At 34.6% G+C, this 24,751-nt stretch overlaps 1 long non-coding RNA gene across 1 annotated transcript in view; it reads left to right on the forward strand.

Moving 5' to 3' along the window:
• Positions 1–24,247, forward strand: part of LOC118523972 (uncharacterized) — a 50,215-nt gene extending 25,968 nt beyond the window's left edge. The window contains exon 4 of the long non-coding RNA XR_013447256.1: positions 24,091–24,247. This is a non-coding gene — a long non-coding RNA (uncharacterized LOC118523972). The remainder of the gene's footprint in view (positions 1–24,090) is intronic.
• The last annotated feature ends 504 nt before the right edge of the window (positions 24,248–24,751 follow it).

The raw sequence follows: 24,751 nt of genomic DNA on the forward strand, positions 1-24,751 counted from the left end.
GATGCTTTAACTTGTCAATGGCTCTCTTAAAATGAGGCAGCAAGAACTGAACACGGTACTCCAGATGCAGTCTAACCAGCTGGAGTTCACAGTTGACTTATTTCCTCCCTTTGTTTTTGAATAAATAAATAAATAAATAAATAATAAAAACAGAAGAAAAATAGAAATTAAAAAAATTAAGGCAGATTAAATAAAAACCCTTGTTATGAATAGGCTATATTAAACCTGTGGTCAGCTAAGAATCTCTTAACATTTACTTTTCAGTGTGAACTATTATCAAATTATATCTCCTTTATATTTTTGTAATTGATGTAACATTTTGTATGTATCCCTGCTAGTTTCATGGTGAGCATTCCATTTTTTTTCATCCCATCATGATTGCATTAAGTTGTGATTTTTTTTTTTATCCATTGTATTAACTTTTCCCACAATGCTTTTAGGAACTGTAAATTACAATAAAAATATTGAATTACTCAAGGACATGTACAGAACAAAGTAGCATGATTGTGAAGTCCTCCACATCCCAAATACATTCAACACCTGATTTAATTTTTGCAATTTTGTAGTATACCTACACATTCACCATTTCATTCAATATTCTCTGCTCCATATATTCAATCAGAATTATGAATAATGTGGGATGCCTGGGTGGCTCAGCGTTAAGCATCTGCCTTCGGCTCAGGTCATGATCCCAGGGCCCTGGGATCGAGCCCCGCATCGGGCTCCCTGCTCAGCGGAAAACCTACTTCTCCCTCTCCCACTCCCCCTGCTTGTGTTCCCTCTCTCGCTGTCTTTTCTCTGTCAAATAAATAAATAAAATCTTTAAAAAAAAAAGAATTATGAATAATGCCACGAAACATCTTGGTGATGATCGACCACTCAGTGAAAGACATTAATTCGGTGTAAGAGATTAATATTGTGATTGTTGTTTGATTGACTGTTTTTTAATTAATAGACTACTTTTTTCTTTTTAATTTTTAAAAAATATTTTATTTATTTATTTGACAGAGAGAGAGAGCTAGTGAGCACAAGCAGGGGGGGAAAGAGGGAAAAGCAGGCTCCCCACTGAGGACCCTGAGATCGTGACCTGAGCTGAGCCACCCAGGCGTCCCAATAGACTACTTTTGAGGAGAGCTTAGATTTACATTAAAAATGAAAAGATAGTACAGAGTTCCGTATTACCCCACACAAACAGTTTCCATCATTATTAACTTCATGCATTAGTGAGGTACATTTGTTACAATTGATGAATTAATATTGATACCCTATTATTAACTAAAGTCTGTAGTTTACGTCGAGGCTGACAATTGTATTGTACAGCTCTATGGGTTTTAACAATTGCATAATGTCATGTATTCAACCTTTATAGTGTCATACAGAATAGTTTCACTGCCCTAAAAATCATCTGTTCTTCATCTATTCATCCCTCTCTTCCAATGACCACTAAACATCTTAATCTCTCTATAGCTTTCTTTTTCAAAATGTCATATAATTAGAATCATACAGTACATAGTCTTCTTAGACTAGCTTCCTTTTCTTGGAAATACGCATTTAACTTTGCTCCATGCCTTCTTGTGGCTCGATAGCTCACTTCCTTTTATGGCTAGATAACACTCTGTTGTGTGGATGTACCACAATTGTTTATTCACTCACCTACTGAAAGATATTTTGGTTGCTTCCAGTTTGGGGTGGTTATGAATAGAGCTGCTATAAATATTTGTGTGTAGGTTTTTGTGTGGACATAAGTTTTCAGTGTATATCAGTAAATACCAAGGAGAACAATTGCTGGATCGAATGGTAAGACTGTTTTTAGCTTTGTAAGAAACTGCCAAACTTTGGCAGCAGGTGGCTGTAACGTTTTGTATTCCCACCAGCAAAGAATGAGAATTCCTGTGGCGCTATATACACTTACCAGCATCTGGTATAATCTATTTTGCATTTTAGCCATTGTAATAGGTGTGTAGTGATATATTGTTGTTTTAATTTGCAATTTCCTTGTGACATAGGACGTTGCATTTTAAGAGTTCTTTGTACATTTTGGGTGCAAGTCCTTTATCAGCCATGCTTTGCAAATATTTTCTCCCAGTACATGGTTTATTTTTTCATTCTCTAAATGGTCAACTGATTTTTATCTTCACCCAATGATTGATTGATTGATTATTTATTAACATATGCTGCATATGGATACATTCTTAAACATTTAAAACAAAAAGTGTGCAGTATAATATTTACTGACACTTTTTCTTTTGTTCGTATGGCAAATCTAAATAATATTCCTTGGGGGTGCCTGGGTGGCTCAGTTGGTTGGGCAGCTGCCTTCGGCTCAGGTCATGATCCTGGAGTCCCTGGATCGAGTGCCGCATCGGGCTCCCTGCTCGGCAGGGAGTCTGCTTCTCCCTCTGACCCTGCCCCCTCTCATGTGCTCTCTCTCATTCTCTCTCTCTCACATAAATAAATAAAATCTTAAAAAAAAAAAAAGTATTCTATAAAAAAAAAAAAAAAAACAATATTCCTTGAATAAATCTCAGTTGTCACTGGATGTCACTGTTGCTTTACCAAATATGACTGTTTTGTTCATAAAGACAATAATTTAGAACATTTTCTAAATAAGCACTTTATTAAAAGAAGAAAATCCACAATGTTAAGTAACTGTCAATTAGGTTTAGGTCCAAGCTATATAGGATATCAATAATTAGGAAAACATTTGTTTAATTTATAAGATGTAAGTTTCTTCCTAAACTTACAGACATATTTCAAATAGTACAAATAATTCATTAAGAAGACTATACAGAACTAAAAAAGTTTTTTGAACAATAATTTTTTTTTCAAGATAGAGGATTCAGTCTATGTATGGTACATGGCTAATAGGTAGCACATTTAAAAATTTGCAAGTATTTTATTACTTACAAAACATTTTAAATCATATACGCATATAAATGTATACATATACACTTAAGTACTAAAAATCTATATGCTTAATATGGAATAAATTCATCCTATAGACACTTTTCCATTGCCATCTGATATATATACTGAAACTTTTACTTTTAAAATTTTTTCCCTTAGGAAAAAAATGTTTGAAGGAAAGCACTTTATCACAACCTCCATATAACCAGATACCATAACCACCAGCTAAAACTGCCTATACAGATCAGTTTCTCTTGCAAAAGTGCCTTATGCTGAGGGGAGGGGGGTGGGAGGATGGGTTAGCCTGGTGATGGGTATTGAGGAGGGCACGTTCTGCATGGAGCACTGGGTGTTATGCACAAACAATGAATCATGGAACACTATATCTAAAACTAATGATGTAATGTATGGGGATTAACATAACAATAAAAAAAAAGTGCCTTATGCTGAAACAGTTTCTACACCTGTCCTTCCATGCTTTGAACATGTCCCACCCACCACCCCATTGTCAGGCTAAACTATTCCACACCAAGCATCCTTTCCTCAAGGATTCCTATACTCAGTTAGAACCTCTTATTTTACATTATCTTAGATCTGCCCTACGGGGCTATAAACTTTCTGAAGGCAGCACAGTATCTCCTTTATTGATCGCTAATGTCCAATAGCACATATAAAATTATTCATAAAAATGTGTTTAATTACGAAATTTTGGTTAGGCAATGACTAACACTGTAAAATGTTTAATATTAAAAGTCATTATAATCATAAGGAATATTATTAAGAATTCATTTTGAGACAGGGATAAAGCTTTAAATCTAAAATAAATTATAATTGATAAACAATTTACTTACTTATTCCCTGGACTGAAGGACATAACTAATTACTCTGTTAAATATCTATCCCTAAGTCTGAAATGGATGGCACTTCCAGTGTGTTATATTAGTCACATAACATAATATTTCTGAGTCTTGTTAATTGTTTATGCAAGTTATTTTGCTAGGCACCTGATTATATTTACATAACAATGAACCCCCCATTTTCTCCATGCTAGTTTTTCTCAGCTTCATAGGTTTTGTAGGCTCAAAAGAAGAAACAGTTTGCAGGGGAGACTACAAGACTCTCAGAATACAATTAATTCTGGGATTGCACGGAACTTTCCAAAGGAAACAAAATTGTTCTAGGTATTCACATTTTCGTTTTGGAATTGGAACACAACTTTAGAACTCTGTATTGAATGGAAATGCAACAAGACAAAAATACTCTGGGATTTCCAGCTCAGAATTAGGATATAGGGTTTCTGAACACCTAATTTAACATAATGAACACAGAATCAAATAAAGCAGACAGACAAAATAAAACAACCAAGATTCAGTACATTCTCTTAATATACCACAAATGCTTTCCTATGTATGATCCCTTCTAATTTAAAAGATGCTTTATATAACAATCAATTATCTAGCTATGAACCTGATTTGTTGAGTGTTCTACAGAGGGTAGATAGAAGAGACATTGTCCTATCTGTACAAAGCAATATCCATCAGTAGCATTCATTGTTTGTCCTTGGAAGATGATTTTGAACAAAAGTCTTCAAAAATATAGACTGCCAAAAATGATACTCTTAAGTCACAGATAGGAAAACATATATGAAGTAGTATACTTATGCACAATGAATCAGAAATCTTATGACCATGATGTTTTGGTGAGACAGTTGTTTGCTAGCAAATACTTGAAACTCACAGTATGTGGTCAACTTTATGTGATAGAGTTGTATGAAAAATTGGGGTTCACTTCAAAGAATAAATATTTTGGAAGGAACAAAAAAGAAAATAAAAATCATGTGAATTACAGTGTTGGTCACTTAAGTAATATATATTCAAAAACAGTTATGAAATTTCTTTTTGTCATAAAACCTACACATAAAAATCTTTTTTACACACTAATAAAATCTATGGCTTTTTTAAAGGATAGGTTGTGTTTAATATAGATAGAGAGTGACTCATGCAACCATCCACCATGATATTCTGTTGATTTCTAAAGCGTTGCATACCAGAACCTCATTTGCCATGGTGAAATGGGAATGAATACATTTCAGTTATGTTAATAAGGGAAATGGTAATGAGTGTTTTTGTCCTGCAACTATCTATAATTAGTTTATTATCAATGGAAAGAATATTTCCATCAGTATAAATTATCTGATAGTCATGTGGAACAAACAGGATCAAATTTGAATTAGAATAGTAGATAAAGAAAAGAAGTTGACTTTATATCTGAGAAACAAGGGATATATAAATATAGGTAATGAAGAAAGACAATTGGCAATTGAAACTACTTACCATGGTAAGTAGGTATAAATCTAAGATTTATTGATACTGGTACTAAAGAGAGCATTTTTAAATATAATACTGTCTGTAGGGGAGATTGTTACTTTATTAGAGTAACCGTATAATTTATTTTCCAACATGGAAGTGTTCTGATAGTGAAGGGGCTTAAATCTGAAGGGATTCCAGAAGAATGGGTATATTTTTACCTGAACTTACACAGCAAACTGGGATACGTGTTCAGTCTACTGAAGATCTATTCTCTATTTCTCTTATAATAATAACATTTTTTAAACTAAACTTATGGCCTCTAAAATAAAGGTCATTTGTTCTAAGATCCCTTGAAGCTACTTTTGGGAATGCCAGTGATGGTGAATCACCATACAGCATGTAAATAAGGGCATCAGCTAAGCATGGCGGGAGTTGGAAGGAACCTCATATCATGACATGATCTCATACCTACTATCCTGATTTTTGTGGAACAAAGACGCTAGAACATATTAATGTGCATAACAGAATTTGTATAGCAAAGAATGCATAGTAAAAATGTGCATTTCATAATATTGGAAATATTTATATAATATGAATTTCTTCAGATAAATGATGATTAAGGTCTTTAGGTCACAACTCGGAGCAACATAATTAAAAAGCTTATGCCTGGGAATCCAAGCAGTTAATAATAACTTAAGGAGTATATTAGTTTTTTGAAAATGATGGTAACCAAAGAACAACTAAATTTATCTATCTATCTATCCATCATCATCTATCTTTAAAAAAAAACACGTATGGCTAAATGCTATTAATAGAAAAGTTGCATACACACCCAACATTAGCTAGACTAAATTAAGCAAAATTAATATGATTTAACATGTATGTCTGTGTAGCTGATATAAGCAATTATTGCTTTAATTAATTCTGGACCATGCATTAAAAAGTAGGAAATCAGTGGAAAAAATGTAAAGCATTAAAATATGTCTTGAAATGAAGTTTATGTTTTTCTTGGCAGATTTATTTTCTAATGTTTTATTTTATTTTTTTAGATTATTTATTTATTTATTTATTTGACAGAGAGAGAGAGAGAGAGAGAGAGAGAGAACACAAGTAGGGGAGCGGCAGGCAGAGGGAGAGGAAGAAGCAGGCTTCCCGCTGAGCAGGGAGCCCGACACGGGGCTCGATCCCAGGGCCCTGGGATCATGACCCAAGCTGAAGGCAGATGCTTAACGACTGAGCCACCAGGTGCCCCAATTTTCTCATGTTTTGATAAGGCTAATGCTAAGTTACTTTGGAAACTACCTTTGCTATACAGTCCACTGTGATCCAGAAGCTAGTGATCATTTGCCTATTCTCAAAATCAATCATCACACCTTATATTTTATAGTATCTTATAATTTATAAAATGTTTTTATAGACATACATGATCTTGATAGTTTCATTATAAATGACATATATGAGTATTTATGGATGCAGTTTGAGTGAGAAGGAATAAAATTCCCTTCAATGTACGCAGATTTTCTTTTAAATTTAGTTCTATCAAAGAACCACTTTGCTTCATTTGACAAGCAAGTTTCAAGCTTTGACATGGATTTTATATATTTCTGCATATAAACAACCTAAACATAGTGGCCTAAAACAGGTATAAAAGGAGAGATAGTAAATATTTTACACTGTGTGGACCACATGCAGTTGCTTTTGCATGTTATTATTGCTGTCTGTTAAAAATATCAAAATTATTCTTAGGGTGAAGTCCCATACACAAATAACTTGAAAGCTGGATTTGGCCTGCAGGTTGTGGTTTTCCAAACCTGGCTTAACAACAACCATTTTATTTACTCTAATTCTGTGGATCAGAAATTGGGTGGGTTTTGCTACGTGGTCTTTTTCTGGTCTCACCAGGATCATGGCTTTGGTCAACCAAGAGCTCAGCTGGAGCTGAATGGCCTAAGACAGCCTAATTTACACATCTGAGTTTGGTGCTGATTGTAGGCCATGTTGTCATCTCTCTTATTCTTCAGGAGTCTGGCCCCCCTTCTTCAAATATGTACCTGAGATTTCTAAGATCATACTGGAAACTGCAAGTTAGAAGGCCAGCCCTGATTCAAAGGAATGGGAAATAAACATCAGTTGGCGATGGGAGAATGTAAAACCATATTAAAGTTACATGCATACATTAACAGAAGTAATTATAGCAGCTAGCTTTACAAAGACTATATCTCATTATTTTAAGATCTAGAAACTTGATGTTTTTATAATGTCTAATGATAAACGTTTGTTTTTCTGGAAATAAGTCATATAACAAACTAACAAAGAATACCAATTTATTAATTTGTAATGGGCTTTGACTGCCAAGAAATCCAGAATGCTTGTGCCAGCCAAAAATATACATATATTTTTTCTCTATAAGCAATCAACATGGGAGGGAGAATTTTTTCCTAAAATTTGCTTCATAAGGAGGAAATTGGAGTGTCTTTGGGGTGGGGAAACATGAGACATAGGTAGGAGTAAATTTTTTTAATTCTTACTCTCGTTGGGACAGACGCTCTGAACTGGGACTCTTACATAGATACCAGCTTCCCTAGCTTATCTTCTATAAAACATAAACAGAATTTCTCGGACTCTCCTAAGCTAGATATGACCTGGGTTCTACCTTGCAGTTGTTCCACCATCAGATTTAGAAGGAAAAAAATGTGTGAGGATATTACCTTATCTTCTGAACACCATGGTGGTGGGGTTACACACCCTGTAAAGCTTCTGGCATTCAAACTAATGTATAAATTCAATACAATTAAAATGAACATTCCAGAGGAACGTTTGTCAAATTTGATTACTTGATTTAAAATTTTTCATGTAAGAGTTACTGCCCACAGATAGCGAAGAGAGTTCTAAACAAAGGACATCTCCTTTAACAGATATTAAGACACCATGTAAAGATATAACAACCAAAACCTCATATATGTGCATGTGACAAAAAACAAACAAATAAAACACTAGAACAATGTAACAAAACAGTCCAGAAACCAATGTTCCATGAATACAAGGGAACTTGGTGTATGGTTGTTGTGGCTTAATGAATTTGCAGGGCAAGGACAGATTGTATAGGAGATGGGACTGAGAAACTGGTTTATTATATCTGTAGAAAAATAAAGCTTATCTGGAAATCAAATCATTGTAAAAGTGTGTATTAGGTGGATCAAAAACCTCAATGTGAAAAGTAAAATATAGTGCTCATACTAAAATTAAGAGAGACTTTTTATTACTATGATGTGATAAAGTACTGTTTAAGTCCCCAAAGAACAGAAATATATCTACTCACATTTCTCTTTAGTGAAGGAAACAATAGAGAATGTAAGCAGGTAAATTACAGAGTGGGAGAAGATAACTAATACCCAGGGATCAGAACCTCAAATACAGAGTAAACTCTGCCCACTAATAAGAAAAAGAGACAGGAAACTAGGAGAAAAACAGAGGAGACAAGTATTTATTAGAAGAATTAATCTGCTGGCTAATGTGTTTATGAGAATATGGTCAACTTTACAAATAACTAAATACAAATATTTAAAACATCAGTGTGACGGGGTGAGTGTCCTGGCTTGCCTAGCATAACCTGTTTATGATTTATATCTCTGCAGTTAACTTTGCAGTTATCTTAACTATTTCTTATAATAGTTACATAGTAACTATAATAGTAACATAATTTTTATCTTTGCAGTTAACTATTAAAAATGCTCTGGTTTGGATAGATGCAATTATATATTTTCTTACTAGCTATCAGGTTATAAGCATTGGGAATGAAGTAAATAACAAGTCAGAGAATACCAAGTGTTGAAATGAATACAGAAAATTGAGAGCAGGTTTATCTTGCTGATGAGCGTGTAAACTGGAAGACCCGCTATGGAAGGCTAACTGCCAAGCCTTATTGGAATTGTGACTGTGTGTTTCCTCTGACGCTGCAATCCCACTACTAAGGGTTTGCCCAAATGTTGCTGGCATTATCCATTATTGCGTGACTGTGGTAGCAGGAAATTGGGGACTCTTATGTGTCCATGAACAGAAAAATTAAAAATGCTTTGAAATGGAATACTGTGTGGAATTGAGGACTTGGAACTAGATGAACATAAAGCAAAGATCTTCAACTATAATGTTGAAAGAAAAAAAATTGGAGAAATTATATTGTAGGTAAATATCATTAGTCCAAATTAAAAACACATACATCAAATAACATCATTAAAAAAATAAGGGTACATACATATGAAAGACTTATGGCAAGGACATTAGAGTGGACAGCAATGGGAAGAGGCAATGGGGGCAAAAATCAATGGTGAAGGAAAAAGCATGAAATGTAAATTGCAGAAGAGGAGCACCTGGGTGGCTCAGTCAGGTAAGAGTCTGACCCTTGATTTTGGCTCAGGTATTGATCTTGGGGTCGTGAGATCGAGCCTGGCGTTAGGCAGAGTCTGCTTGGGATTTTCTCCCCTCTCCTTCTACCACTCCCCCTGCTCTCTAAATAAATAAATAAATAAATAAATAAATAAATAAATAAATAAAATCTTTTTTAAAAATTGAGGAAGAGTCTTTATGTAGCTGATAATTTTGTTGCATTGGATGAGGATACAATTAACTCAATTCTGCCCCTTACATGATCATAACTCATGTACACGTAGTGCATATATGTATATGCAGGTGGCATTCATATATGTGTATGTGTATGTTTATACTGTCAATGTTACACTATATAAAATAATTTGTTATGCATTTATTTACTTCCTGTGTAACTTAGCAAATGGCTTTTATTTTTTGTTTTCTTGAGCCTTTATGTCTGAGAAATAAGACTACATAAACAGCCATCTATTTATTTATTTTCCTTCAATTATTGGAAGTAGTTTCATAGTCTATAATTCTTCATTGGATACAAGGAAGAGCCAAACAAAATTACTTTAAATATGTGTTTGAAACAACTCCAGATTTTAAAGATAAATATTAGTATATACATAATACAGTGAAATCAATGAATTACAGTGTAACAACATTGATCAGTTACAAGAATAAACCACTTTTCAATTTATCTTTTGACAACATGTGTCCTGGAAACAAAAGTTTCTGCCCAGTACTTACGGGTTTATTTCGTGGCACGCTTTTAAGGAGTGAGGCCGCAGGTGGGCTCCTGGGTACTCGGGAGACTGACAGAGGGAACTCCGCTCTGAGCAGCTGTCCTCAGTGTCACCTTCAAAGCTGTGCAGACATAACTAGGCCCACTTGATGAATATTTAGAATCGTCATCAATCGCTCAGAGATTGCTAAAGTCCATTTTGGATCCACATGTGTCCTGGAAACAATTTATCTTTTGACAATCTAAATCAATTACTGACCCCACCAGCAATGACCCATCTAGACTGATTCTTCAAATTTCAATCGGCTTGACCATGTTTGCATTAGGCTTTTGTGGAAACAAAATACATAATAAAGAGAAGCAAAATCACACAAGCCAAAAGTAAATATAACTTATTGACATTGGAAAAGTAACTCAAAATTCTGGCAAAACATACAGAGAATCTTCGATTTTGCTTCCGTAATAGAAGAGATATGGTTATACAAATAAAATATATTCACTAAGAGATGTGTCTACTAATTTTTCTAACATTTACTGGTAGCCAAGAACTGAATTCTGAATTGCTTTATATTCATCACCCACATTTTATCTGCTTAATAGCCCCATGCATTAATGTTTAGTATGGGTTCAAGTGAGGTTAATGGTGATCCTCCTATCTAATTTAAGCAAAGAGAGATTAAATACAGGGAACGGTACTTACACAATCATGGAAAAAGCTGGAGGATCAGTCAATAAGCTGGACTCCTAAGAATCACTTCCAGCAGAACACCACAGAACCAGCCCACTGAAGGTTCCATCTATGACAAACACAATCTGAGGAATCCGGTCACTGATTCTAGAATCACACTACTCTTGTCAGTCTTGGAGCAAGGTAACAACCAGCAGAATTAATGACTCTAGGAACCCACTGCCTTGGCTAGAGATGAGGAATCCGAAAACTGCTGTCCAATGGTTGGCTTCTCCTTGATCCATTTAAGGAAAAGAGAAACCTTAGGCTTAACCTCTCTTCTCTAGTGATTTTCTTCTTGAGTCTAAGTCTCAAATGAATGCATCTCTTTAGAAAAATCTAAATCACAACCAGAGCCATAGTTGCAAGGAATCTGGGAAATGTAACTTTTTAGTTTCCTGCCTAGATAGACAGGACATTAAACAAATTGGACTGTATGCTGAGTAACCTGATACAGAAATCAGACATGGACTAGTTAAGTCAGTTGTCAAGGCTACACATTTAATTAATGCTTTGCAATTTAAACATAGGTTCTAATTATAGTAATTGTCACAAAGAATTATTTTCAATGGGAGAAAACTTCAACACAAACCACCAGTTTTCTAAGAAGAAGGGAGAAATTATAAGACAACAAAAATTACAAACAATTCTGTTCTTCATATGTAGATGATTAACTAATATGAAGCTGATAATATAACCTCCTACTGTCTAAACTAGGCAACATCTGTAACGTCCCAGGTTCTTAAAATGCTGCAATAAATCACAGCAGTTATGTATATGTTACTTAGATTTAAAAATATTGATGATGAGATTTTAGAAAATAATTTTAGGTATTGGCCACCTCACTGCTTCCTATTAGTCAAAACCCCCCAAGATAACTGCCTTACCTCCCTCTCGGACTCTTCCTGAGAGAGCCCTCTGAAGTTTGGGCCTCTAACTCAGTTGTTTCTCCCTCTAGTAGTCTCTCAAAGTAATTTTATTTTTTATTTTTATTTATTTATTATTTTTTTAATTTTTTATTGTTATGTTAATCCCCATACATTACATCATTAGTTTTAGATGTAGTGTTCCATGATGTGCATAACACCCAGTGCTCCATGCAGAACGTTCCCTCTTTAATACCCATCACCAGGCTAACCCATCCCCCCACCCACCTCCCCTCTAGAACCCTCAGTTTGTTTTTCAGAGTCCATCGTCTCTCATGGTTTGTCTTATTTTTTTTTTTTTTAAGATTTTATTTATTTATTTGACAGAGAGAGACACAGCGAGAGAGAGAACACAAGCAGGGGGAGTGAGGGAGGGAGAAGCAGGCTTTCCCGCTGAGCAGGGAGCCTGATGCGGGGCTCGATCCCAGGACCCTGGGATCATGACCTGAGCCGAAGGCAGACGCTTAATGACTGAGCCACCCAGGCGCCCCTCAAAGTAATTTTAATTCAAATATCAAACTATAATATAATTTTGACTTGGAAACTTGAATTGTGTATTTTACTTAATAACAATAATTTATCAATGCATCTGTAAAAATTATTGACTAAGGGGCATCTGGGTGGCACAGCTGGTTAAGCCTCGGACTCTTGGTTTTCCCTCAGGTCGTGATCTCAGGGTCATGGTATCAAGCCCTGGGTGGGGCTCTGCGCTCAGCGTGGAGTATGCTTAGTGTTTCTCTCTCCTCCCTGTGCCCTTCCTCCACCCCATCTCTGTCTCTCTCTTTCTCTCTAAAATAAATAAATAAATCTTTAAAAAAATTATTGACTAAAAAGTGAGATATTTCTTCTTAACTTGTTGATAAAATTGATAGTCTATTTTAGTTTGACTTTTGAAGAAGTCAGCATTATTTATTTTTAGAAGTTTAGAATATAAACATAGCATAAAGTTGACTTTTATTTTACATCAAGGAGTGACTGAAATTTAAATTCTCTTTCTGTATCTCTATCTCCATCATATCCATATCTATTTCCATATTCATATATATTTTTTCTATCACCAGTTTCATTAATAACTTCAGTTCACACCATACTTTGCACTTTTAATGCCATAATTATTATTATGAATTATGAGGTCTACCCAGCATATAGCATAATAGATGAAGCTATTGTACAGCTTAACCGTTTTTTAGAGAGTTTGTTCAGTTTTTTAAAAATAAATCTGTCACATAATATAACTGATTCAAAACTTCTTACTTTAAGAGAAGTAAGTCTGTAACTATTTCAGAGATGTGATAGAAAACATTCAGTTCAAGATAAGAAATTCACAATCACTATTTCATGGGGGTATATTAAAAGGAAAGTAGATACGATTTGTCTAAAAACTACAAAGCACCACACTAATAAGTAAAATTATTATATAACTTGTTTAATCTTGTTTCATATATACAGAGAGATAAAAATTGAAGTGCAATGGGAAATGAATATGATCAGGAACTCTTAGAGAAATGGAAGTTTTCAATATTAGAGGCAAATTCTTATCATTTAATGGAGTAAAGGTAGATTGTTTGGTTTTTCCATAAATAATATTTTTAATTTATGAGTAACTTCCAGCATACCTAGATATTTGTAAAAATTCTTAAGAAAATATAAAAATGGTGCTATCATTTCCCTCTCCAACTTAATTCTAGAACACAATATCTTAAGAGTAAAACACAATATGGTCAGGAACACACAGTTCAGATGATAAACCTATTAACCTGTACACTATTTACACTATTTGCATCTACTTACTCTACCTGGCACAATATCTGAGTTTTTTCTAAGTTGTTTTTTTTTTAATTTAGAACCTTATGAATACAAACTTAAAAAGGTTTGTAAATCAAAATGCAGTGTATTGTGTACACTGTAAATCACAGTGTAATTTATACTGTAAATCAGGTGTCAATCACAATACAGTCAGTAATGTTTAATTGAAAATTCATGTCATACAAAAGAATGTAATATTTATTCATTTACAGTTTTGTACACATTAAGAGACTTAGAAGGATATAAACATGAGTAGTCTTGTACTGTCCTGAGGGGATGTCCTTTGCTTATGATATTAATCAAGTGTTGCTGATTCCTTTTTGTCATGTCTTATTCTTCACACATGCTGATTTGGGTTGCAATGTCTCTTTTACATGAATTGTTTTCAGCAGAAAGTTCCTACCATAAGTTTATGTGGTATCTATTTTTTTTAAAAGAATGTTTGTTTATCTATTGTTTCAATATATTGTATAAAGTGTCTGCTACAAATCATATGCTATACAACATATATATAATATATATATACATATACAACAAGTTGTGTTTCTGCTGGTGAAGTACTGCACTTTGTGGGTTTGTCTCTCTGCCCTGGTTTCCCTGTTCCTTCATATACATTCTGCTTGCTGATTTTTTTGTGACCCGAATCTCCTCTGTCTTCAGCATGTTCTACTCTTAGGGTGAAATGAAAATAGATGACCAGAGTTCCTACAGGAAACAGATGGCTCACATACATTTAGATAACTCAAAAAGAGTTTATTCCCAAAAGTACTAATTACAAATTTGGGGGGAAACACAAGAATAATGTGGGATCTAGACCTAACAGCAGCTTACTATCAGTACCCCTATGCCTAAAGTGGCAAAGGGAGGGAGGAAACTAGAATCCAGAAGAAAAAAAAAAAGTCATAATAGAGCAGACCACCTTGAGAGGAGTCACCTTGATGATGTGACTTTTATGTGAAGGACATTGACCATTCAAGGGAATTTCACATGGAAAGAGCCATGGGGATATATACTTTGATATTTCTCTCCTCTCCTCTCTCTCCCTGTCTCTCTATGTATTTCTGTCTCTGTCTCTCCATTTCTGTCTCTTTCTCTCTTCCTGCCAGGACTCCCTTAAGACTGAATTTAACCCCAAACCAGGGTGAATGGTGATCTTATTGATGTAGTCCATAGGCATCAGCCTCCTGAAGAAATAGGGCAGAATGGAGAAAGGAGGTGAATTGAATCTGAAGGAGCAAAGATACCTAGGACAGTCTACTCTTTTTGCTTTCCAGTGTTCACTCTTGTTTTCTTTCTAAAGTTTGTCTCTACATTAGAAAGCATGAAGTTTGATCAGCTACCTTATCATAAAAGAGTGCCATTAATGCGTTCTTATTCCTACCTAAAATCTAAAACTTTAAGTACTCTTGTGTTCTCCATATAAGATGGTAGAGAAAAAAAAAAAAAAGGATGTTGTAGAAAATTACTTATTAAGTAATATAAAAATATAGCTACTATCTAGTCCTTTTCTCTGTCATCTTCAATGAGGCCAAAGTTGACAATTATAGCTGCTTTCTGCCACTATTCAATGTTTCTCCTACCCCTTGCCTCAACCAATGAGACTCTTTACCAGTGGATAAGCCAAACCTTCATTTCTGCTGAAACTGAGTCCTAACTGATCTTGTATCTACTGGGTTCTTAGAGTTTTCTAAGAAGGAACACTACTGGGCAGGGAAACACTAAAAGACACCCAAGCCAAGGGCATCTCATAAACAGAGTTCTCATTGGCCTCACTGAGTAGGAGCAACCCAGTTTCCCCCTCGTCATCAGCATCAAGCACCCTGCACGGTATAGTGACCTTTTCTCTTCTTATTGGTTCAGTGGCATAGAGGATCAAAATGGCCGGGGATGGTCTCAATTCCTAGTTCTTCGGAAACATGACCAAGTCCAGGGAAATAGTCTTTCTTTGGGAAATGGTACCTTTAAATCTATGGAACCAGGGGTCCTGTTGATGGAAGATATATAAATTTTAGTAGTGTATCAAATAGAAGGTCATTGCCTTGGAATCACAGATCTGTGCATACTGCCAATGGAGAATTTGGCACAATATGTTGGCCACTTGTTTATGGCATATTTAGCAATCTGTAGGATAGATCCTGGCAGCACAGGGTTTAATCACTCAGGAATCATTTTAATTGAGTCTTCAGCTTACCACTCCCTATCAAGCATGTTCCTCCTAGGATATGTGACATATGGCAAGCCCAGTAAATTTTATGGGCATGAGCTCATTGCTACACCTCCTTTGTCAAAAAATATGCCCCTAGCCTGTGATGATTTTGTGTAGCATAATATAATTGTAACAAAGGATTCTATAAATCTACCAATGGGTGGTGCTTGCAGAAGCACTGCAGGTCAAGAAGGCAAATCCATATCCACGTAGGTGTCAATCCACAGGAAGATACAAAAAGAGAAAACAGAAGATATCTGGCATTAGTTATTTTAATTGAGAAGGGTTTTAAGATATATATATCCCTTTAACAAAAAATATATGTCATACTAATTTCTATGTAATACTGGTTCTTGTATTTTTAGATTTGTATAGTCAAGTACCATATTATTCAGAAAATAGGTGCTTTACAGAGAATACTAATTTTTAATTTTTCTCAGGCAACTGAAAAATAACACTTTCATTTACCTTAACCACATGAAAGAAAAAATATTTTAACATCTAAAAAGAAGAAAAAACATAATATCAGAATAAAAGGTGATTATTTGAAAGAAATAAGGAAAAACTTTCAATAGTGTCATTAGTTTTCTTATTTTTCTGTGAATATTTTTGAAAATCACAGACCAATACCTGACTGAAATATTAGAAGCACTGGTCTGTAACGTTATTTAAGATCATGATATTGTCCTAATATCCCACTGCAACTCCAGCATGGCATAAGGTAAAACCAGAGAATTCCATGGGCATGAGTGCATTGCTACACTTCTCTATCATAAAAGTGCCTTCTTGGGAACTAACAGTTCAAGGATGTTACTAATTAACATTATACCTGTAAGTATAGTGTATATTTGTATTGAGGGATGTGAGAGAAAAAGAATTATTTAAAGGGTTACTAAGACCTGTTAAAGAACCTCAAGTGTTATGGCTACTGTTTTGTATCAATCTAATCGTTAGATAATTGATAAATTCTAAAATCTCCTGTTTATCTGATGTACACCCTAGTGGTATAAGAATATAAAGGAACACCAGACTACTATCATGCCTTCCTCTAGCCTGTCAAGTTACATAAAATTTTAAATGTCTGTACACACTATGAGAAATAAGTTTAGTGGAAATATTCATATTTCCCACTAACTTTATTCTGGTCTCAACATTATATCAAGATACATCGGGCATGAATTCACTTTTTCATTTATGTTCTTAAGGGGAGAACCATCAATTTACTTAATTTACATAAGCAATACTATGCCACGGGAAAGGTGGTTGTATGGAGAGTTATAGTAATGAAGCAATTCCTTGGATTCTAAAGTTGGAACAAAGCTTGTCTATATCTCCAAAAAATAGAATATTTATATTATGGTGGATTTTTAATTTAAAACTTGGAAAGCTTTAGGATAAAAGTATGGAATTTTTTTGGTTTAGAAATTTCAAATACTCTATGACACAATAGATGCCTGGGATCTGTGAAACTGTTGCAAATAAGAAATATACTGATACCTAATGTAAAACATATCAAAGTAAACTGCTTATGTGCCCTTAGAAGATAGCCATTCATCTTTGAAATTAGCCTTTTTTCCTTCAGGGTCTAGGCTAACTCTTATTCTTTTGATTCTTTGATCAAAAGCAATGAAAATCTGAAAAAAAATATTCAATATCCTGTGCTAGAATTCTTCATGAGTTGGCATCAAAAGCTTAGTGTGGAGAGTATGCACTTTAGAATTTGACATATCTGGGTTTTAATCTTGCCTCTGCCACTCAGTAATTCTGGGACCTCTGGCAAGTTACATAAACTCATTGAGATTGAGATTTCTCATCTGTAAAATGAAAGCACAATACCAGCTTTGATGTCTATCTCTAACATTCACCAGCTGTGTGACTTTAGTCATGCTATCTCAACACTCTGTGGCTCATGTTTCTTATCTGTAAAATTATGATGATGATAGTACCTCCTTCCAGAGGCAGACTAACCAAATGGCTAATAAAGAATCCTTCCAAGATCCTATAACTAATTATATATTCATAATTTTATATTATCTCTTAACCTCTCATATTAAAATCTTCAGGCCTCAGAAAATCTGGATCCTCTTCTGCCCACTTCCTTGGAAAGTTTTGATATTATTATTTTTCACAATTACCATTATCTTTCAGGATTAGAAGACATTACAGATTGTGTCTGGATCAAAATAGGTGTTTATGTAAACATAGTTTTAATAATAATATTAGCAGTATTATTATTGTTATTCTAAAAAGGCAAAGTGATCTCATTCATCCTGAATGTACAATTTTTGCATGTGTGATTTATAATATTTAAATTGTTATTTAACTAAAGGAAGTTCCTAGTCCAGTTATTTCTCATTTGCAAAAATATCCATTTGTATATATTTTGTTTGTTAATTAAACAAATAATGGTTCTTTTTACTGTCATTAAATTTAGCTAGCACTTACTGTGTGCTTGCTTGGTGCCAAGTACTCTGTAAGTGTAACCTATAACAATGGTAGATAATACCAGTAATAGTAATTACTACCTAACTAATTAGCTGACTACATTTGGAATTATGTAGTTTTTTAATCTTCATGATGACTTCTATGAAATTAATGACAGAGTGCAATAAGGCACAAATAAATTACGAAATGTGCCAAAGTTTTACCACTTGAAATGGTAGAGCTAGGATGTGAGGCACCATCGTCTGACTCTAGAGCCTATATTATTAAAATACTAATGTATAATGGCGCTTCATATTTATGGAGAACCTAAAAGTATAACCATGTCAAACAGAAGCACTGATTTACTTTAATTATGAAATATCCATTTTTTTGCCAATTTGGCTGTTCAGCAGTCATTTCCCCTTCCTTGGCGACCCTAATTTCCTTTTCAGGTGTTACTTCATTCTCACTTTGGATGGTCTTAGTGGAATGTCAATCATCGTGTTTTGTCCTCCTCTGGGATCCACGTTAGAACCTAGTAAGGCAGAAGGAACTTTCTCATGGGAAGGACTATCCGATTGAGTCTAAACCCTGGCCTTTAGTGTCTAGTGGGCAGCTTTGCCATATTTTCAAACCCAGGACTGATTGGATATTTGACAATCACAAAGCAATTCTATATAACAGCTTTCAATGTGGGTGAATAATAATGATTATAAAAGACACTCTGTAAACATAAATTATCCTTGGTGGTAAAGGTAGTACAAAGTGAGACTCATATGACAACTATTTCTGTTAAAATATTATTGCTTAAAAAAGTTAATAATCAAAAAAAAGTATAATCTGTCTTAGATGAATGAAAATTGCCATGGCTTTCCCCTACAGTAAAAAAAAAAATTATAAAAATAAGACTCTAGAATAATTTCCAACCAGAAAGGAAAAGCCATCTCATACTGAAGTGAAGGCTGTCTTCTATGATGCCACATAGCTCATTACAAACCTAAGTTCCTTTAAGTCCCCACATTGTTAATATAGTACACAATCCCCAAACTATATAATCCTCTGCCAGATTGCATAATCCATTGGAAACATTTGGGATAAAAATTAAAATTCCTCTGAGCAATCATAGAGAAGTTAATGAGCAGTGGAAGGATCTTTAACGAAACTGTGTGATGTGTGAGGTTGGTAATTGCTGTGGGCAAATTCTTTAAATCACAGCAAGGCTTCTCAAGGGAGATCCAAATGTTCTTGATTAAAGAAGGCATGCTCCAGCAGATCTGCAAGGAGCATTCAGCCGGGTGGCAATCTATGACCACTCATGAGTTAGCTTACAGCACATTGTGTATAAAATGTAGACAAAATTTCTTTTAATAAAGGGTATTTTATTTGGTAGCATACAGTATTGACTTCTGGAAAGATAGCACTTTTCACCCTTTTTTTTTTTTTTTTACCTTCCACAATATGAACTTATGCAATAATTATCTGCAGAGTCTGTGAAGCAGAGCAAATTTATTTTTTTTGTTCATGTTCGACACCAGATTGCTCCACTACACCATGTTCTACTGGCTTTTAATGACCTGAGAAATGCTCAGAAGTGACTGCTAAGCAAACTGCTTTTCGTAGTCACACCAATGGCCAATATTCCTGATGGAATAGATCTAACGGGCAAGTGGTAATCTCTTAACAATGGCTCTTAAGGGGAAGAATAAAATCTATCTCATGTGTAGCCTTAAACATTTCCTGGGACTCTAGAGTTTACTCTCTGGTAAATGGCATTTTAGAAGTTATTGGGGTATGAGACACAATAGACAGGATGGAAATTAAGTGCAAAATCACAGAGCATTAAAAATTTTATTTTAAAATTTGTCTAAAATAAGCTGTAATTCGTTATATGTATATTTGTTCACCTTATTTGTGCCTTTTCTCTATAATATATGAGTATATGAGTCATATACCTAAGAGGCATATAATTAATTTTGATTTGTATAATAAATTAATGGATCCAATTTGCAGATTATCCGTGTTAGTATATTTTTGAGCATGACATGATCATAACTGATATGGAAATATGAATTCCCTTAAGAAACACTATGTATTTCTCTACCAATAGATGTATTAATATCAATATCTATATTACTATCAATATTGTATTAATATTTCTCTAAAAATATTACAACAAAAAAATCAGTGTTTGCAATTTGAAAACAGTATTTTGTTTTTAGTAATTTCTTAGATAAGGATCTGCGAGCCATAATAAGTACGACATTAAGACACATCTTCTTGTCTATATTATGTTCCTGGTATCCCAACCTGCTCTGGTGTCCTGCATATAGGACAGCACCCAGATTTGTGGATGAGCTCTATACCTCTGTTTGTCACAGATCCTTGAAGAACTCTTCCTTCTATGGATATTGTGTCAGAGTTAAGCCTTCTCAGTACATAAATGGTCTGAAAAGAAAAATAAAGAAAATCTTGTAACTCCTCTGAGAGGATAAATATAGCCTGAATGGAACATTATAAAAGAGGAGATTAAGTTGTTTTCTGGAAATCACAGGTAGAAGGTGAGAGGACTAAACCATAAAATTGTGTTAGAGATTTCTTTTTTATCTAGTCAGTAAATTCTGGCCAAATAGTCCCTGCAAGTTATATGACTCAGGGTTTAATTCTTTAATAGTATAGACAACTCCAGGGTTACAAAAGAGATTAAATAAAGCAAAGGCTATTTACACAGGCAGACAACCAATTTAATTCTTTAGTGTTTAATTGTCTGAAAGAAACCTGGTATATTTATATCTTGCTAGCTAGCAAGGTATCGATATTTCAAAAAATAGGATTAAAAAAAAAGATTAGGTGTATTTTATGAGTAATTGTTATACCAAAGTAAGAGCTGATCTGAATGTTAGCAGGGACAGCAGTCAGAAGCTGAAAGGTTTCAGCAGTATTTATCCACACACAATATCGCAGTATTTATTTGCATACAATATCCGCAATACTTAATCTGAGAGTAAGAACTCTTTTATCAGTAAGAACTCTGTAGCTGCTTGATGCAAATTCCCAGATTAGGTGAATTATCTCTGGGTTTTGAATTGTAGTAAAAACAAATGCAGTATCATATCAGTAAGAATAATGACTGTTAAGAGAGTAATAAGACCAGCCCATGAAATATTTAAGAATGAAAGAGTCAAGAGTAGCTCTTATGTTAATACCAAATGATTATTACTTCCATTTTTCTGCTCCTTTGTCGGGTATTCCTAATTTAGGACATTTTTTCTTCCTTTCCAAACACATAAAAGTGTAATTTAGAAAATTACTTCTATGTGTATTTGGGAATTACCCTTAAATTAAAATGGAAAAACTCTTGATTTTCAGTTTTAGCAGGTTTTTTGGAAACAGCCAACAACACATTTTACTTTGGGGAAAAAGTGAACTTTAAAACTATGTAGGTAAGTTGACAAACTATTTGGTTGCTCTGTGAATTTTTATATCTGAGTTCATGTGGTGAGACTACTTCAGGGATTTGCAAGGATGTGATGCCACTGAGTTGAGAGGCTGTTTTCTCTCCTAACTGATTCCTCAGCACTTCATGTAGTCACCCAGCACACACTACGGCACACAGTGAGCGCTGAGTTTGTTTTTCTGTCATTATTCTCCATAAATAGAAACAATTTCCAGAATTTCAAGTTACTTTTTTATAGTAATATTTTATCCCTCTTCAACCTCTGGAACTTTTAAATGCTCTTAGAAACACCAGAGAAGAAGACAAGTTATTTTTATGTTTCCCATTTAATTTACTTTTTCCTTGAACTGCTGGGCAAACTCGAGGAATGTGAGTTGTTATTCTCAGCAGAGAATCTCCAAAATGACCAAAGCCAGCCTTAATTTGTAACCCAGGGGCAGGTTCTCAGGATACTTGGAAATATGGCCTCACAGCTCTAAGTGTATGCACCAGAAGAAAAGGAAAAATGTATTGTTTGAGGGAGCAAGTCTCTTTTTGTCTGAACAGTGAAATTATTGTCTTTGAAGTTCAGCTGAAAACACATAATATCGAGTAATATATTTCTATGGTGACAACCTCTGGGAATGCCACATTGTACAACATTTGCTGAGACAAAATTAAAATTTCTATATTGTAATATTTGTGATTTGGGAACCCGTGCTAAAAAATTTATGATGTGGTCAGGGGAATACAACACATGGAAATTTAATAAAAGCAAAACTTTTAACAAGTTGAAGAAGTAATCGGCTACACAGTTTTTCTTTTTTAAGTTTAGGTATTTATTGATTATTGTATAATCAATGACTAATATTCTGTCATATATTGATACATTCTGTTATTTAATGAAGAAAACACTTTGCCATTAAAAGTGTTTGAGGAGGCCTAAACTGTTTTTCATGTGTTCAAGATCATAGTCGTTAATTATAAGGGCTAATTTTTGATGTATGGATTCTTTTCTTTCTAGTTCCCCATATTACTCTTTATTGGAATATTAAATGAAGTAGACTATGTTGACTAAATCAGAAAGGATAGCTGCTTGAAGCAAAGACTGCCTTGCCAAAGTAAATAGCTGTTAACCAAGCATAACAAAGATAACAGAACGGTCCAAGTGATAAGAACAGCAAAAATAAAAGCAATAAAGTGTGAAATTAAAAGTTAAGCTGAGGAGCTAAAATGGGCAGAAATGGACTTCTTTTTAAATCAGAGTAAAACTAATTAAGGCCATCTCTTTGCTAACAATACACACTTTTGCATACTGCTGGTGATGTGTTTGAGACTCTCTCCTTAAAACCTGATGGTACAACTGTGATATTTTTGCATCTGTTCCTGGAGCAAATATCCAGAGCAGAGGTTTTACAATACAAAGCAAATTATAGGTTCCCCCATTTTAAAGCAAAATAGACTCTCACAAAGTTGCCACAGAATCTCAAAGGCAGGGAGGGGTAAGAGTGGGCACCTGCCCTTCTGCGCTTAGGTATATTGGAGTTAAAAACCCATGGTGCCAAGAGGGCAGGGTTGGAAGAGCAAGAAATATGAGCATAGCATGAACGTGTTGGAATAGGTATAGTGGCCCACTTCCTGTGAGACTTCTGCCATTCAGCCCTGATAGTCTGCTTCCTGTGGAAATTCTGTCATTCACGTTGCAAGGCTTCCCAATGGCACTCTGTTTTTCTGATTGTGAAATGACAGTGATGGAGATCATTAGTTGATTTTACATGAACCACTAGTGACTAAAGAACACAGTCAAGCATGGTGGTTATAAGCACACTAGCTAGATGGGTTTCCTTATTAATTACTTTTCTGACTCTCATTTTCCCTCTTTTGGAACGTGGGGTCCCTAATACACGGTTCTGTGTGGGTTAAACAAAATGGAGTAACAAATGTAATATCCTTTTGCTAGTGTCTGGAATTTGGGGACCTTTGTTAAAATACACAAATGCCTGGGTTCCATAAGACCTATTTGTATTGTGGGTTGACTGTTCATATGGACTTGGAAAGAAGAACCTGGGAGACTTTGAGTCTAAGTATAAAGAAAAAAGCATTTAGGAGAGAGGGTCACAAGGTAAACTCTTTTCACATGTCCTCCAGAAGGTAGTTATTAGGACTTTCACATATCAAAGAGAAACATTGATTTTGATCATTGAACCTTTATATTTGAAGCTGTTTCATTTCCTTGTAGGCTCTTGCTGGCTCAGCAATCCTGACTGTGGCATCACTGTGCACTCCTCTGAATCAGCCACCGCCTATCAGTGTGATGGTTATTGGTTTGTAACTATTGGCCATTTTGCCATTTCCTAATTTTAGTCTTGACTGTCCTTTAGCATCATCTAGTAGAAGAATGTATTTTAAAATATCTTTCCACAAAAATGAGTTATACAACTCCTAATTAATGACCAACAGGAATATCTGGATCTGCAAAGCATTCCAATTTTTAAATTTATGCATGATGAGTAAGTAAATGATTCTTAAATAACACATCACAATATTTTTAAAGAAATAGAATTATGGAATATATTATATTTTTAAATGTATTATAATCAAAAGTATTCTTAGAAACAGCCTAAACAAATGTTAGAGAAAATCAAGATGTCGGTTTTTAAGAGATTATGTGGTGTGGTTTAGTTTTATGGCTCTCTAGTTCTACTTATTAAAATATGAGGAGCTATATATTTCATTAGTGATACTTGGTGACTATGAACATTACAGATTTCTCTTAAAACTGTTACTTTCAAGGCGCTCCTGGGTGGCTCAGTCTGTTGACCGTATGACTCTGGATATTGGCTCAGGCCATGATCTCGGGATTCTGGGATGCAGCCCCATGCTTGGCTCCCGGCTCAGTT

The sequence above is a fragment of the Halichoerus grypus genome, chromosome 4, assembly GCF_964656455.1.
Source record: "Halichoerus grypus chromosome 4, mHalGry1.hap1.1, whole genome shotgun sequence".
NCBI classification, from domain to species: Eukaryota; Metazoa; Chordata; class Mammalia; order Carnivora; family Phocidae; genus Halichoerus; species Halichoerus grypus.